The 9325-nt window shown below is 52.1% G+C and overlaps 43 non-coding genes and 4 pseudogenes across 43 annotated transcripts; all 47 read left to right on the forward strand.

Annotated features, from left to right (window-relative positions):
* Nucleotides 1–70: 70 nt before the first annotated feature.
* Nucleotides 71–189, forward strand: LOC147659954 (5S ribosomal RNA). Its single transcript, XR_015306664.1, has one exon. It is a non-coding gene; the product is annotated as a 5S ribosomal RNA (ribosomal RNA).
* Nucleotides 190–268: 79 nt separating this feature from the next.
* LOC147659955 (5S ribosomal RNA) lies at nucleotides 269–387 on the forward strand. The gene has a single exon (XR_015306645.1). It is a non-coding gene; the product is annotated as a 5S ribosomal RNA (ribosomal RNA).
* Nucleotides 388–466: 79 nt separating this feature from the next.
* Nucleotides 467–585, forward strand: LOC147659956 (5S ribosomal RNA). Its single transcript, XR_015306837.1, has one exon. It is a non-coding gene; the product is annotated as a 5S ribosomal RNA (ribosomal RNA).
* Nucleotides 586–665: 80 nt separating this feature from the next.
* LOC147659957 (5S ribosomal RNA) lies at nucleotides 666–784 on the forward strand. The gene has a single exon (XR_015306838.1). It is a non-coding gene; the product is annotated as a 5S ribosomal RNA (ribosomal RNA).
* Nucleotides 785–864: 80 nt separating this feature from the next.
* LOC147659958 (5S ribosomal RNA) lies at nucleotides 865–983 on the forward strand. Its single transcript, XR_015306582.1, has one exon. It is a non-coding gene; the product is annotated as a 5S ribosomal RNA (ribosomal RNA).
* Nucleotides 984–1063: 80 nt separating this feature from the next.
* LOC147659959 (5S ribosomal RNA) lies at nucleotides 1064–1182 on the forward strand. The gene has a single exon (XR_015306660.1). It is a non-coding gene; the product is annotated as a 5S ribosomal RNA (ribosomal RNA).
* Nucleotides 1183–1262: 80 nt separating this feature from the next.
* LOC147659960 (5S ribosomal RNA) lies at nucleotides 1263–1381 on the forward strand. The gene has a single exon (XR_015306684.1). It is a non-coding gene; the product is annotated as a 5S ribosomal RNA (ribosomal RNA).
* Nucleotides 1382–1461: 80 nt separating this feature from the next.
* LOC147659961 (5S ribosomal RNA) lies at nucleotides 1462–1580 on the forward strand. The gene has a single exon (XR_015306840.1). It is a non-coding gene; the product is annotated as a 5S ribosomal RNA (ribosomal RNA).
* Nucleotides 1581–1660: 80 nt separating this feature from the next.
* On the forward strand, nucleotides 1661–1779 carry LOC147659962 (5S ribosomal RNA). The gene has a single exon (XR_015306841.1). It is a non-coding gene; the product is annotated as a 5S ribosomal RNA (ribosomal RNA).
* Nucleotides 1780–1859: 80 nt separating this feature from the next.
* Nucleotides 1860–1978, forward strand: LOC147659963 (5S ribosomal RNA). The gene has a single exon (XR_015306842.1). It is a non-coding gene; the product is annotated as a 5S ribosomal RNA (ribosomal RNA).
* Nucleotides 1979–2058: 80 nt separating this feature from the next.
* On the forward strand, nucleotides 2059–2177 carry LOC147659964 (5S ribosomal RNA). Its single transcript, XR_015306843.1, has one exon. It is a non-coding gene; the product is annotated as a 5S ribosomal RNA (ribosomal RNA).
* An 80-nt stretch (nucleotides 2178–2257) lies between these two features.
* Nucleotides 2258–2376, forward strand: LOC147659965 (5S ribosomal RNA). The gene has a single exon (XR_015306844.1). It is a non-coding gene; the product is annotated as a 5S ribosomal RNA (ribosomal RNA).
* Nucleotides 2377–2456: 80 nt separating this feature from the next.
* On the forward strand, nucleotides 2457–2575 carry LOC147659966 (5S ribosomal RNA). The gene has a single exon (XR_015306562.1). It is a non-coding gene; the product is annotated as a 5S ribosomal RNA (ribosomal RNA).
* An 80-nt stretch (nucleotides 2576–2655) lies between these two features.
* LOC147659967 (5S ribosomal RNA) lies at nucleotides 2656–2774 on the forward strand. The gene has a single exon (XR_015306555.1). It is a non-coding gene; the product is annotated as a 5S ribosomal RNA (ribosomal RNA).
* Nucleotides 2775–2854: 80 nt separating this feature from the next.
* LOC147659968 (5S ribosomal RNA) lies at nucleotides 2855–2973 on the forward strand. The gene has a single exon (XR_015306845.1). It is a non-coding gene; the product is annotated as a 5S ribosomal RNA (ribosomal RNA).
* Nucleotides 2974–3053: 80 nt separating this feature from the next.
* Nucleotides 3054–3161, forward strand: LOC147659969 (5S ribosomal RNA; annotated as a pseudogene).
* Nucleotides 3162–3241: 80 nt separating this feature from the next.
* LOC147659970 (5S ribosomal RNA) lies at nucleotides 3242–3360 on the forward strand. The gene has a single exon (XR_015306670.1). It is a non-coding gene; the product is annotated as a 5S ribosomal RNA (ribosomal RNA).
* An 80-nt stretch (nucleotides 3361–3440) lies between these two features.
* LOC147659971 (5S ribosomal RNA) lies at nucleotides 3441–3559 on the forward strand. Its single transcript, XR_015306846.1, has one exon. It is a non-coding gene; the product is annotated as a 5S ribosomal RNA (ribosomal RNA).
* Nucleotides 3560–3639: 80 nt separating this feature from the next.
* LOC147659972 (5S ribosomal RNA) lies at nucleotides 3640–3758 on the forward strand. The gene has a single exon (XR_015306847.1). It is a non-coding gene; the product is annotated as a 5S ribosomal RNA (ribosomal RNA).
* An 80-nt stretch (nucleotides 3759–3838) lies between these two features.
* On the forward strand, nucleotides 3839–3957 carry LOC147659973 (5S ribosomal RNA). Its single transcript, XR_015306848.1, has one exon. It is a non-coding gene; the product is annotated as a 5S ribosomal RNA (ribosomal RNA).
* An 80-nt stretch (nucleotides 3958–4037) lies between these two features.
* LOC147659974 (5S ribosomal RNA) lies at nucleotides 4038–4156 on the forward strand. The gene has a single exon (XR_015306849.1). It is a non-coding gene; the product is annotated as a 5S ribosomal RNA (ribosomal RNA).
* An 80-nt stretch (nucleotides 4157–4236) lies between these two features.
* Nucleotides 4237–4355, forward strand: LOC147659975 (5S ribosomal RNA). Its single transcript, XR_015306851.1, has one exon. It is a non-coding gene; the product is annotated as a 5S ribosomal RNA (ribosomal RNA).
* Nucleotides 4356–4435: 80 nt separating this feature from the next.
* On the forward strand, nucleotides 4436–4554 carry LOC147659976 (5S ribosomal RNA). The gene has a single exon (XR_015306584.1). It is a non-coding gene; the product is annotated as a 5S ribosomal RNA (ribosomal RNA).
* Nucleotides 4555–4634: 80 nt separating this feature from the next.
* Nucleotides 4635–4753, forward strand: LOC147659977 (5S ribosomal RNA). The gene has a single exon (XR_015306852.1). It is a non-coding gene; the product is annotated as a 5S ribosomal RNA (ribosomal RNA).
* An 80-nt stretch (nucleotides 4754–4833) lies between these two features.
* On the forward strand, nucleotides 4834–4952 carry LOC147659978 (5S ribosomal RNA). Its single transcript, XR_015306853.1, has one exon. It is a non-coding gene; the product is annotated as a 5S ribosomal RNA (ribosomal RNA).
* An 80-nt stretch (nucleotides 4953–5032) lies between these two features.
* Nucleotides 5033–5151, forward strand: LOC147659979 (5S ribosomal RNA). The gene has a single exon (XR_015306854.1). It is a non-coding gene; the product is annotated as a 5S ribosomal RNA (ribosomal RNA).
* Nucleotides 5152–5231: 80 nt separating this feature from the next.
* On the forward strand, nucleotides 5232–5350 carry LOC147659980 (5S ribosomal RNA). Its single transcript, XR_015306855.1, has one exon. It is a non-coding gene; the product is annotated as a 5S ribosomal RNA (ribosomal RNA).
* An 80-nt stretch (nucleotides 5351–5430) lies between these two features.
* On the forward strand, nucleotides 5431–5549 carry LOC147659981 (5S ribosomal RNA). The gene has a single exon (XR_015306580.1). It is a non-coding gene; the product is annotated as a 5S ribosomal RNA (ribosomal RNA).
* An 80-nt stretch (nucleotides 5550–5629) lies between these two features.
* LOC147659982 (5S ribosomal RNA) lies at nucleotides 5630–5738 on the forward strand (annotated as a pseudogene).
* An 80-nt stretch (nucleotides 5739–5818) lies between these two features.
* On the forward strand, nucleotides 5819–5937 carry LOC147659983 (5S ribosomal RNA). The gene has a single exon (XR_015306856.1). It is a non-coding gene; the product is annotated as a 5S ribosomal RNA (ribosomal RNA).
* Nucleotides 5938–6017: 80 nt separating this feature from the next.
* Nucleotides 6018–6136, forward strand: LOC147659984 (5S ribosomal RNA). Its single transcript, XR_015306700.1, has one exon. It is a non-coding gene; the product is annotated as a 5S ribosomal RNA (ribosomal RNA).
* An 80-nt stretch (nucleotides 6137–6216) lies between these two features.
* Nucleotides 6217–6335, forward strand: LOC147659985 (5S ribosomal RNA). The gene has a single exon (XR_015306857.1). It is a non-coding gene; the product is annotated as a 5S ribosomal RNA (ribosomal RNA).
* Nucleotides 6336–6415: 80 nt separating this feature from the next.
* On the forward strand, nucleotides 6416–6534 carry LOC147659986 (5S ribosomal RNA). The gene has a single exon (XR_015306858.1). It is a non-coding gene; the product is annotated as a 5S ribosomal RNA (ribosomal RNA).
* An 80-nt stretch (nucleotides 6535–6614) lies between these two features.
* LOC147659987 (5S ribosomal RNA) lies at nucleotides 6615–6733 on the forward strand. Its single transcript, XR_015306859.1, has one exon. It is a non-coding gene; the product is annotated as a 5S ribosomal RNA (ribosomal RNA).
* An 80-nt stretch (nucleotides 6734–6813) lies between these two features.
* On the forward strand, nucleotides 6814–6922 carry LOC147659988 (5S ribosomal RNA; annotated as a pseudogene).
* An 80-nt stretch (nucleotides 6923–7002) lies between these two features.
* On the forward strand, nucleotides 7003–7121 carry LOC147659989 (5S ribosomal RNA). The gene has a single exon (XR_015306632.1). It is a non-coding gene; the product is annotated as a 5S ribosomal RNA (ribosomal RNA).
* An 80-nt stretch (nucleotides 7122–7201) lies between these two features.
* LOC147659990 (5S ribosomal RNA) lies at nucleotides 7202–7320 on the forward strand. The gene has a single exon (XR_015306860.1). It is a non-coding gene; the product is annotated as a 5S ribosomal RNA (ribosomal RNA).
* Nucleotides 7321–7400: 80 nt separating this feature from the next.
* On the forward strand, nucleotides 7401–7519 carry LOC147659991 (5S ribosomal RNA). The gene has a single exon (XR_015306862.1). It is a non-coding gene; the product is annotated as a 5S ribosomal RNA (ribosomal RNA).
* Nucleotides 7520–7599: 80 nt separating this feature from the next.
* LOC147659992 (5S ribosomal RNA) lies at nucleotides 7600–7709 on the forward strand (annotated as a pseudogene).
* Nucleotides 7710–7789: 80 nt separating this feature from the next.
* On the forward strand, nucleotides 7790–7908 carry LOC147659993 (5S ribosomal RNA). Its single transcript, XR_015306863.1, has one exon. It is a non-coding gene; the product is annotated as a 5S ribosomal RNA (ribosomal RNA).
* A 79-nt stretch (nucleotides 7909–7987) lies between these two features.
* Nucleotides 7988–8106, forward strand: LOC147659994 (5S ribosomal RNA). Its single transcript, XR_015306864.1, has one exon. It is a non-coding gene; the product is annotated as a 5S ribosomal RNA (ribosomal RNA).
* An 80-nt stretch (nucleotides 8107–8186) lies between these two features.
* Nucleotides 8187–8305, forward strand: LOC147659995 (5S ribosomal RNA). The gene has a single exon (XR_015306633.1). It is a non-coding gene; the product is annotated as a 5S ribosomal RNA (ribosomal RNA).
* Nucleotides 8306–8385: 80 nt separating this feature from the next.
* LOC147659996 (5S ribosomal RNA) lies at nucleotides 8386–8504 on the forward strand. Its single transcript, XR_015306631.1, has one exon. It is a non-coding gene; the product is annotated as a 5S ribosomal RNA (ribosomal RNA).
* Nucleotides 8505–8583: 79 nt separating this feature from the next.
* Nucleotides 8584–8702, forward strand: LOC147659997 (5S ribosomal RNA). The gene has a single exon (XR_015306604.1). It is a non-coding gene; the product is annotated as a 5S ribosomal RNA (ribosomal RNA).
* A 79-nt stretch (nucleotides 8703–8781) lies between these two features.
* On the forward strand, nucleotides 8782–8900 carry LOC147659998 (5S ribosomal RNA). Its single transcript, XR_015306865.1, has one exon. It is a non-coding gene; the product is annotated as a 5S ribosomal RNA (ribosomal RNA).
* Nucleotides 8901–8979: 79 nt separating this feature from the next.
* On the forward strand, nucleotides 8980–9098 carry LOC147659999 (5S ribosomal RNA). The gene has a single exon (XR_015306866.1). It is a non-coding gene; the product is annotated as a 5S ribosomal RNA (ribosomal RNA).
* An 80-nt stretch (nucleotides 9099–9178) lies between these two features.
* LOC147660000 (5S ribosomal RNA) lies at nucleotides 9179–9297 on the forward strand. Its single transcript, XR_015306867.1, has one exon. It is a non-coding gene; the product is annotated as a 5S ribosomal RNA (ribosomal RNA).
* Nucleotides 9298–9325: the final 28 nt, after the last annotated feature.

Genomic DNA, 9325 nt, shown 5'->3' on the forward strand with positions numbered 1-9325 from the left:
AGAGTGGTTTGCTTGCTTGTACTGAAGCTGAGCGAAGAAAGCTAAGAGGCCCAAAACCAGTGCTCCTAGAGCCTACGGCCATACCACCCTGAAAGCACCTGATCTCGTCCGATCACAGAAGTTAAGCAGGGTCGGGCCTGGTTAGTACCTGGATGGGAGACCGCCTGGGAATACCAGGTGCTGTAGGCTTTTTTTTTCAGAGTGGTTTGCTTGCTTGTACTGAAGCTGAGCGAAGAAAGCTAAGAGGCCCAAAACCAGTGCTCCTAGAGCCTACGGCCATACCACCCTGAAAGCACCTGATCTCGTCCGATCTCAGAAGTTAAGCAGGGTCGGGCCTGGTTAGTACCTGGATGGGAGACCGCCTGGGAATACCAGGTGCTGTAGCCTTTTTTTTTCAGAGTGGTTTGCTTGCTTGTACTGAAGCTGAGCGAAGAAAGCTAAGAGGCCCAAAACCAGTGCTCCTAGAGCCTACGGCCATACCACCCTGAAAGCACCTGATCTCGTCCGATCTCAGAAGTTAAGCAGGGTCGGGCCTGGTTAGTACCTGGATGGGAGACCGCCTGGGAATACCAGGTGCTGTAGGCTTTTTTTTTTCAGAGTGGTTTGCTTGCTTGTACTGAAGCTGAGCGAAGAAAGCTAAGAGGCCCAAAACCAGTGCTCCTAGAGCCTACGGCCATACCACCCTGAAAGCACCTGATCTCGTCCGATCTCAGAAGTTAAGCAGGGTCGGGCCTGGTTAGTACCTGGATGGGAGACCGCCTGGGAATACCAGGTGCTGTAGGCTTTTTTTTTTCAGAGTGGTTTGCTTGCTTGTACTGAAGCTGAGCGAAGAAAGCTAAGAGGCCCAAAACCAGTGCTCCTAGAGCTTACGGCCATACCACCCTGAAAGCACCTGATCTCGTCCGATCTCAGAAGTTAAGCAGGGTCGGGCCTGGTTAGTACCTGGATGGGAGACCGCCTGGGAATACCAGGTGCTGTAGGCTTTTTTTTTTCAGAGTGGTTTGCTTGCTTGTACTGAAGCTGAGCGAAGAAAGCTAAGAGGCCCAAAACCAGTGCTCCTAGAGCCTACGGCCATACCACCCTGAAAGCACCTGATCTCGTCCGATCTCAGAAGTTAAGCAGGGTCGGGCCTGGTTAGTACCTGGATGGGAGACCGCCTGGGAATACCAGATGCTGTAGGCTTTTTCTTTTCAGAGTGGTTTGCTTGCTTGTACTGAAGCTGAGCGAAGAAAGCTAAGAGGCCCAAAACCAGTGCTCCTAGAGCCTACGGCCATACCACCCTGAAAGCACCTGATCTCGTCCGATCTAAGAAGTTAAGCAGGGTCGGGCCTGGTTAGTACCTGGATGGGAGACCGCCTGGGAATACCAGGTGCTGTAGGCTTTTTTTTTTCAGAGTGGTTTGCTTGCTTGTACTGAAGCTGAGCGAAGAAAGCTAAGAGGCCCAAAACCAGTGCTCCTAGAGCCTACGGCCATACCACCCTGAAAGCACCTGATCTCGTCCGATCTCAGAAGTTAAGCAGGGTCGGGCCTGGTTAGTACCTGGATGGGAGACCGCCTGGGAATACCAGGTGCTGTAGGCTTTTTTTTTTCAGAGTGGTTTGCTTGCTTGTACTGAAGCTGAGCGAAGAAAGCTAAGAGGCCCAAAACCAGTGCTCCTAGAGCCTACGGCCATACCACCCTGAAAGCACCTGATCTCGTCCGATCTCAGAAGTTAAGCAGGGTCGGGCCTGGTTAGTACCTGGATGGGAGACCGCCTGGGAATACCAGGTGCTGTAGGCTTTTTTTTTTCAGAGTGGTTTGCTTGCTTGTACTGAAGCTGAGCGAAGAAAGCTAAGAGGCCCAAAACCAGTGCTCCTAGAGCCTACGGCCATACCACCCTGAAAGCACCTGATCTCGTCCGATCTCAGAAGTTAAGCAGGGTCGGGCCTGGTTAGTACCTGGATGGGAGACCGCCTGGGAATACCAGGTGCTGTAGGCTTTTTTTTTTCAGAGTGGTTTGCTTGCTTGTACTGAAGCTGAGCGAAGAAAGCTAAGAGGCCCAAAACCAGTGCTCCTAGAGCCTACGGCCATACCACCCTGAAAGCACCTGATCTCGTCCGATCTCAGAAGTTAAGCAGGGTCGGGCCTGGTTAGTACCTGGATGGGAGACCGCCTGGGAATACCAGGTGCTGTAGGCTTTTTTTTTTCAGAGTGGTTTGCTTGCTTGTACTGAAGCTGAGCGAAGAAAGCTAAGAGGCCCAAAACCAGTGCTCCTAGAGCCTACGGCCATACCACCCTGAAAGCACCTGATCTCGTCCGATCTCAGAAGTTAAGCAGGGTCGGGCCTGGTTAGTACCTGGATGGGAGACCGCCTGGGAATACCAGGTGCTGTAGGCTTTTTTTTTTCAGAGTGGTTTGCTTGCTTGTACTGAAGCTGAGCGAAGAAAGCTAAGAGGCCCAAAACCAGTGCTCCTAGAGCCTACGGCCATACCACCCTGAAAGCACCTGATCTCGTCTGATCTCAGAAGTTAAGCAGGGTCGGGCCTGGTTAGTACCTGGATGGGAGACCGCCTGGGAATACCAGGTGCTGTAGGCTTTTTTTTTTCAGAGTGGTTTGCTTGCTTGTACTGAAGCTGAGCGAAGAAAGCTAAGAGGCCCAAAACCAGTGCTCCTAGAGCCTATGGCCATACCACCCTGAAAGCACCTGATCTCGTCCGATCTCAGAAGTTAAGCAGGGTCGGGCCTGGTTAGTACCTGGATGGGAGACCGCCTGGGAATACCAGGTGCTGTAGGCTTTTTTTTTTCAGAGTGGTTTGCTTGCTTGTACTGAAGCTGAGCGAAGAAAGCTAAGAGGCCCAAAACCAGTGCTCCTAGAGCCTACGGCCATACCACCCTGAAAGCACCTGATCTCGTCCGATCTCAGAAGTTAAGCAGGGTCGGGCCTGGTTAGTACCTGGATGGGAGACCGCCTGGGAATACCAGGTGCTGTAGGCTTTTTTTTTTCAGAGTGGTTTGCTTGCTTGTACTGAAGCTGAGCGAAGAAAGCTAAGAGGCCCAAAACCAGTGCTCCTAGAGCCTGCGGCCATACCACCCTGAAAGCACCTGATCTCGTCCGATCTCAGAAGTTAAGCAGGGTCGGACCTGGATGGGAGACCGCCTGGGAATACCAGGTGCTGTAGGCTTTTTTTTTTCAGAGTGGTTTGCTTGCTTGTACTGAAGCTGAGCGAAGAAAGCTAAGAGGCCCAAAACCAGTGCTCCTAGAGCCTACGGCCATACCACCCTGAAAGCACCTGATCTCGTCCGATCTCAGAAGTTAAGTAGGGTCGGGCCTGGTTTGTACCTGGATGGGAGACCGCCTGGGAATACCAGGTGCTGTAGGCTTTTTTTTTTCAGAGTGGTTTGCTTGCTTGTACTGAAGCTGAGCGAAGAAAGCTAAGAGGCCCAAAACCAGTGCTCCTAGAGCCTACGGCCATACCACCCTGAAAGCACCTGATCTCGTCCGATCTCAGAAGTTAAGCAGGGTCGGGCCTGGTTAGTACCTGGATGGGAGACCGCCTGGGAATACCAGGTGCTGTAGGCTTTTTTTTTTCAGAGTGGTTTGCTTGCTTGTACTGAAGCTGAGCGAAGAAAGCTAAGAGGCCCAAAACCAGTGCTCCTAGAGCCTACGGCCATACCACCCTGAAAGCACCTGATCTCGTCCGATCTCAGAAGTTAAGCAGGGTCGGGCCTGGTTAGTACCTGGATGGGAGACCGCCTGGGAATACCAGGTGCTGTAGGCTTTTTTTTTTCAGAGTGGTTTGCTTGCTTGTACTGAAGCTGAGCGAAGAAAGCTAAGAGGCCCAAAACCAGTGCTCCTAGAGCCTACGGCCATACCACCCTGAAAGCACCTGATCTCGTCCGATCTCAGAAGTTAAGCAGGGTCGGGCCTGGTTAGTACCTGGATGGGAGACCGCCTGGGAATACCAGGTGCTGTAGGCTTTTTTTTTTCAGAGTGGTTTGCTTGCTTGTACTGAAGCTGAGCGAAGAAAGCTAAGAGGCCCAAAACCAGTGCTCCTAGAGCCTACGGCCATACCACCCTGAAAGCACCTGATCTCGTCCGATCTCAGAAGTTAAGCAGGGTCGGGCCTGGTTAGTACCTGGATGGGAGACCGCCTGGGAATACCAGGTGCTGTAGGCTTTTTTTTTTCAGAGTGGTTTGCTTGCTTGTACTGAAGCTGAGCGAAGAAAGCTAAGAGGCCCAAAACCAGTGCTCCTAGAGCCTACGGCCATACCACCCTGAAAGCACCTGATCTCGTCCGATCTCAGAAGTTAAGCAGGGTCGGGCCTGGTTAGTACCTGGATGGGAGACCGCCTGGGAATACCAGGTGCTGTAGGCTTTTTTTTTTCAGAGTGGTTTGCTTGCTTGTACTGAAGCTGAGCGAAGAAAGCTAAGAGGCCCAAAACCAGTGCTCCTAGAGCCTACGGCCATACCACCCTGAAAGCACCTGATCTCGTCCGATCTCAGAAGTTAAGCAGGGTCGGGCTTGGTTAGTACTTGGATGGGAGACCGCCTGGGAATACCAGGTGCTGTAGGCTTTTTTTTTTCAGAGTGGTTTGCTTGCTTGTACTGAAGCTGAGCGAAGAAAGCTAAGAGGCCCAAAACCAGTGCTCCTAGAGCCTACGGCCATACCACCCTGAAAGCACCTGATCTCGTCCGATCTCAGAAGTTAAGCAGGGTCGGGCCTGGTTAGTACCTGGATGGGAGACCGCCTGGGAATACCAGGTGCTGTAGGCTTTTTTTTTTCAGAGTGGTTTGCTTGCTTGTACTGAAGCTGAGCGAAGAAAGCTAAGAGGCCCAAAACCAGTGCTCCTAGAGCCTACGGCCATACCACCCTGAAAGCACCTGATCTCGTCCGATCTCAGAAGTTAAGCAGGGTCGGGCCTGGTTAGTACCTGGATGGGAGACCGCCTGGGAATACCAGGTGCTGTAGGCTTTTTTTTTTCAGAGTGGTTTGCTTGCTTGTACTGAAGCTGAGCGAAGAAAGCTAAGAGGCCCAAAACCAATGCTCCTAGAGCCTACGGCCATACCACCCTGAAAGCACCTGATCTCGTCCGATCTCAGAAGTTAAGCAGGGTCGGGCCTGGTTAGTACCTGGATGGGAGACCGCCTGGGAATACCAGGTGCTGTAGGCTTTTCTTTTTCAGAGTGGTTTGCTTGCTTGTACTGAAGCTGAGCGAAGAAAGCTAAGAGGCCCAAAACCAGTGCTCCTAGAGCCTACGGCCATACCACCCTGAAAGCACCTGATCTCGTCCGATCTCAGAAGTTAAGCAGGGTCGGGCCTGGTTAGTACCTGGATGGGAGACCGCCTGGGAATACCAGGTGCTGTAGGCTTTTTTTTTTCAGTGTGGTTTGCTTGCTTGTACTGAAGCTGAGCGAAGAAAGCTAAGAGGCCCAAAACCAGTGCTCCTAGAGCCTACGGCCATACCACCCTGAAAGCACCTGATCTCGTCCGATCTCAGAAGTTAAGCAGGGTCGGGCCTGGTTAGTACCTGGATGGGAGACCGCCTGGGAATACCAGGTGCTGTAGGTTTTTTTTTTTCAGAGTGGTTTGCTTGCTTGTACTGAAGCTGAGCGAAGAAAGCTAAGAGGCCCAAAACCAGTGCTCCTAGAGCCTACGGCCATACCACCCTGAAAGCACCCGATCTCAGAAGTTAAGCAGGGTCAGGCCTGGTTAGTACCTGGATGGGAGACCGCCTGGGAATACCAGGTGCTGTAGGCTTTTTTTTTTCAGAGTGGTTTGCTTGCTTGTACTGAAGCTGAGCGAAGAAAGCTAAGAGGCCCAAAACCAGTGCTCCTAGAGCCTACGGCCATACCACCCTGAAAGCACCTGATCTCGTCCGATCTCAGAAGTTAAGCAGGGTCGGGCCTGGTTAGTACCTGGATGGGAGACCGCCTGGGAATACCAGGTGCTGTAGGCTTTTTTTTTTCAGAGTGGTTTGCTTGCTTGTACTGAAGCTGAGCGAAGAAAGCTAAGAGGCCCAAAACCAGTGCTCCTAGAGCCTACGGCCATACCAAACTGAAAGCACCTGATCTCGTCCGATCTCAGAAGTTAAGCAGGGTCGGGCCTGGTTAGTACCTGGATGGGAGACCGCCTGGGAATACCAGGTGCTGTAGGCTTTTTTTTTTCAGAGTGGTTTGCTTGCTTGTACTGAAGCTGAGCGAAGAAAGCTAAGAGGCCCAAAACCAGTGCTCCTAGAGCCTACGGCCATACCACCCTGAAAGCACCTGATCTCGTCCGATCTCAGAAGTTAAGCAGGGTCGGGCCTGGTTAGTACCTGGATGGGAGACCGCCTGGGAATACCAGGTGCTGTAGGCTTTTTTTTTTCAGAGTGGTTTGCTTGCTTGTACTGAAGCTGAGCGAAGAAAGCTAAGAGGCCCAAAACCAGTGCTCCTAGAGCCTACGGCCATACCACCCTGAAAGCACCTGATCTCGTCCGATCTCAGAAGTTAAGCAGGGTCGGGCCTGGTTAGTACCTGGATGGGAGACCGCCTGGGAATACCAGGTGCTGTAGGCTTTTTTTTTTCAGAGTGGTTTGCTTGCTTGTACTGAAGCTGAGCGAAGAAAGCTAAGAGGCCCAAAACCAGTGCTCCTAGAGCCTACGGCCATACCACCCTGAAAGCACCTGATCTCGTCCGATCTCAGAAGTTAAGCAGGGTCGGGCCTGGTTAGTACCTGGATGGGAGACCGCCTGGGAATACCAGGTGCTGTAGGCTTTTTTTTTTCAGAGTGGTTTGCTTGCTTGTACTGAAGCTGAGCGAAGAAAGCTAAGAGGCCCAAAACCAGTGCTCCTAGAGCCTACGGCCATACCACCCTGAAAGCACCCGATCTCAGAAGTTAAGCAGGGTCAGGCCTGGTTAGTACCTGGATGGGAGACCGCCTGGGAATACCAGGTGCTGTAGGCTTTTTTTTTTCAGAGTGGTTTGCTTGCTTGTACTGAAGCTGAGCGAAGAAAGCTAAGAGGCCCAAAACCAGTGCTCCTAGAGCCTACGGCCATACCACCCTGAAAGCACCTGATCTCGTCCGATCTCAGAAGTTAAGCAGGGTCAGGCCTGGTTAGTACCTGGATGGGAGACCGCCTGGGAATACCAGGTGCTGTAGGCTTTTTTTTTTCAGAGTGGTTTGCTTGCTTGTACTGAAGCTGAGCGAAGAAAGCTAAGAGGCCCAAAACCAGTGCTCCTAGAGCCTACGGCCATACCACCCTGAAAGCACCTGATCTCGTCCGATCTCAGAAGTTAAGCAGGGTCGGGCCTGGTTAGTACCTGGATGGGAGACCGCCTGGGAATACCAGGTGCTGTAGGCTTTTTTTTTTCAGAGTGGTTTGCTTGCTTGTACTGAAGCTGAGCGAAGAAAGCTAAGAGGCCCAAAACCAGTGCTCCTAGAGCCTACGGCCATACCACCCTGAAAGCACCTGATCTCGTCCGATCTCAGAAGTTAAGCAGGGTCGGGCCTGGTTAGTACCTGGATGGGAGACCGCCTGGGAATACCAGGTGCTGTAGGCTTTTTTTTTTCAGAGTGGTTTGCTTGCTTGTACTGAAGCTGAGCGAAGAAAGCTAAGAGGCCCAAAACCAGTGCTCCTAGAGCCTACGGCCATACCACCCTGAAAGCACCCCGATCTCAGAAGTTAAGCAGGGTCGGGCCTGGTTAGTACCTGGATGGGAGACCGCCTGGGAATACCAGGTGCTGTAGGCTTTTTTTTTTCAGAGTGGTTTGCTTGCTTGTACTGAAGCTGAGCGAAGAAAGCTAAGAGGCCCAAAACCAGTGCTCCTAGAGCCTACGGCCATACCACCCTGAAAGCACCTGATCTCGTCCGATCTCAGAAGTTAAGCAGGGTCGGGCCTGGTTAGTACCTGGATGGGAGACCGCCTGGGAATACCAGGTGCTGTAGGCTTTTTTTTTCAGAGTGGTTTGCTTGCTTGTACTGAAGCTGAGCGAAGAAAGCTAAGAGGCCCAAAACCAGTGCTCCTAGAGCCTACGGCCATACCACCCTGAAAGCACCTGATCTCGTCCGATCTCAGAAGTTAAGCAGGGTCGGGCCTGGTTAGTACCTGGATGGGAGACCGCCTGGGAATACCAGGTGCTGTAGGCTTTTTTTTTTCAGAGTGGTTTGCTTGCTTGTACTGAAGCTGAGCGAAGAAAGCTAAGAGGCCCAAAACCAGTGCTCCTAGAGCCTACGGCCATACCACCCTGAAAGCACCTGATCTCGTCCGATCTCAGAAGTTAAGCAGGGTCAGGCCTGGTTAGTACCTGGATGGGAGACCGCCTGGGAATACCAGGTGCTGTAGGCTTTTTTTTTTCAGAGTGGTTTGCTTGCTTGTACTGAAGCTGAGCGAAGAAAGCTAAGAGGCCCAAAACCAGTGCTCCTAGAGCCTACGGCCATACCACCCTGAAAGCACATGATCTCGTCCGATCTCAGAAGTTAAGCAGGGTCGGGCCTGGTTAGTACCTGGATGGGAGACCGCCTGGGAATACCAGGTGCCGTAGGCTTTTTTTTTCAGAGTGGTTTGCTTGCTTGTACTGAAGCTGAGCGAAGAAAGCTAAGAGGCCCAAAACCAGTGCTCCTAGAGCCTACGGCCATACCACCCTGAAAGCATCTGATCTCGTCCGATCTCAGAAGTTAAGCAGGGTCGGGCCTGGTTAGTACCTGGATGGGAGACCGCCTGGGAATACCAGGTGCTGTAGGCTTTTTTTTTCAGAGTGGTTTGCTTGCTTGTACTGAAGCTGAGCGAAGAAAGCTAAGAGGCCCAAAACCAGTGCTCCTAGAGCCTACGGCCATACCACCCTGAAAGCACCTGATCTCGTCCGATCTCAGAAGTTAAGCAGGGTCGGGCCTGGTTAGTACCTGGATGGGAGACCGCCTGGGAATACCAGGTGCTGTAGGCTTTTTTTTTCAGAGTGGTTTGCTTGCTTGTACTGAAGCTGAGCGAAGAAAGCTAAGAGGCCCAAAACCAGTGCTCCTAGAGCCTACGGCCATACCACCCTGAAAGCACCTGATCTCGTCCGATCTCAGAAGTTAAGCAGGGTCGGGCCTGGTTAGTACCTGGATGGGAGACCGCCTGGGAATACCAGGTGCTGTAGGCTTTTTTTTTTCAGAGTGGTTTGCTTGCTTGTACTGAAGCTGAGCGAAGAAAGCTAAGAGGCCCAAAACCAGTGCTCCTAGAGCCTACGGCCATACCACCCTGAAAGCACCTGATCTCGTCCGATCTCAGAAGTTAAGCAGGGTCGGGCCTGGTTAGTACCTGGATGGGAGACCGCCTGGGAATACCAGGTGCTGTAGGCTTTTTTTTTTCAGAGTGGTTTGCTTGCTT

The sequence above is a fragment of the Lissotriton vulgaris genome, unplaced genomic scaffold (assembly GCF_964263255.1).
Source record: "Lissotriton vulgaris unplaced genomic scaffold, aLisVul1.2 SCAFFOLD_3657, whole genome shotgun sequence".
In the NCBI taxonomy this organism is placed as follows: Eukaryota; Metazoa; Chordata; class Amphibia; order Caudata; family Salamandridae; genus Lissotriton; species Lissotriton vulgaris.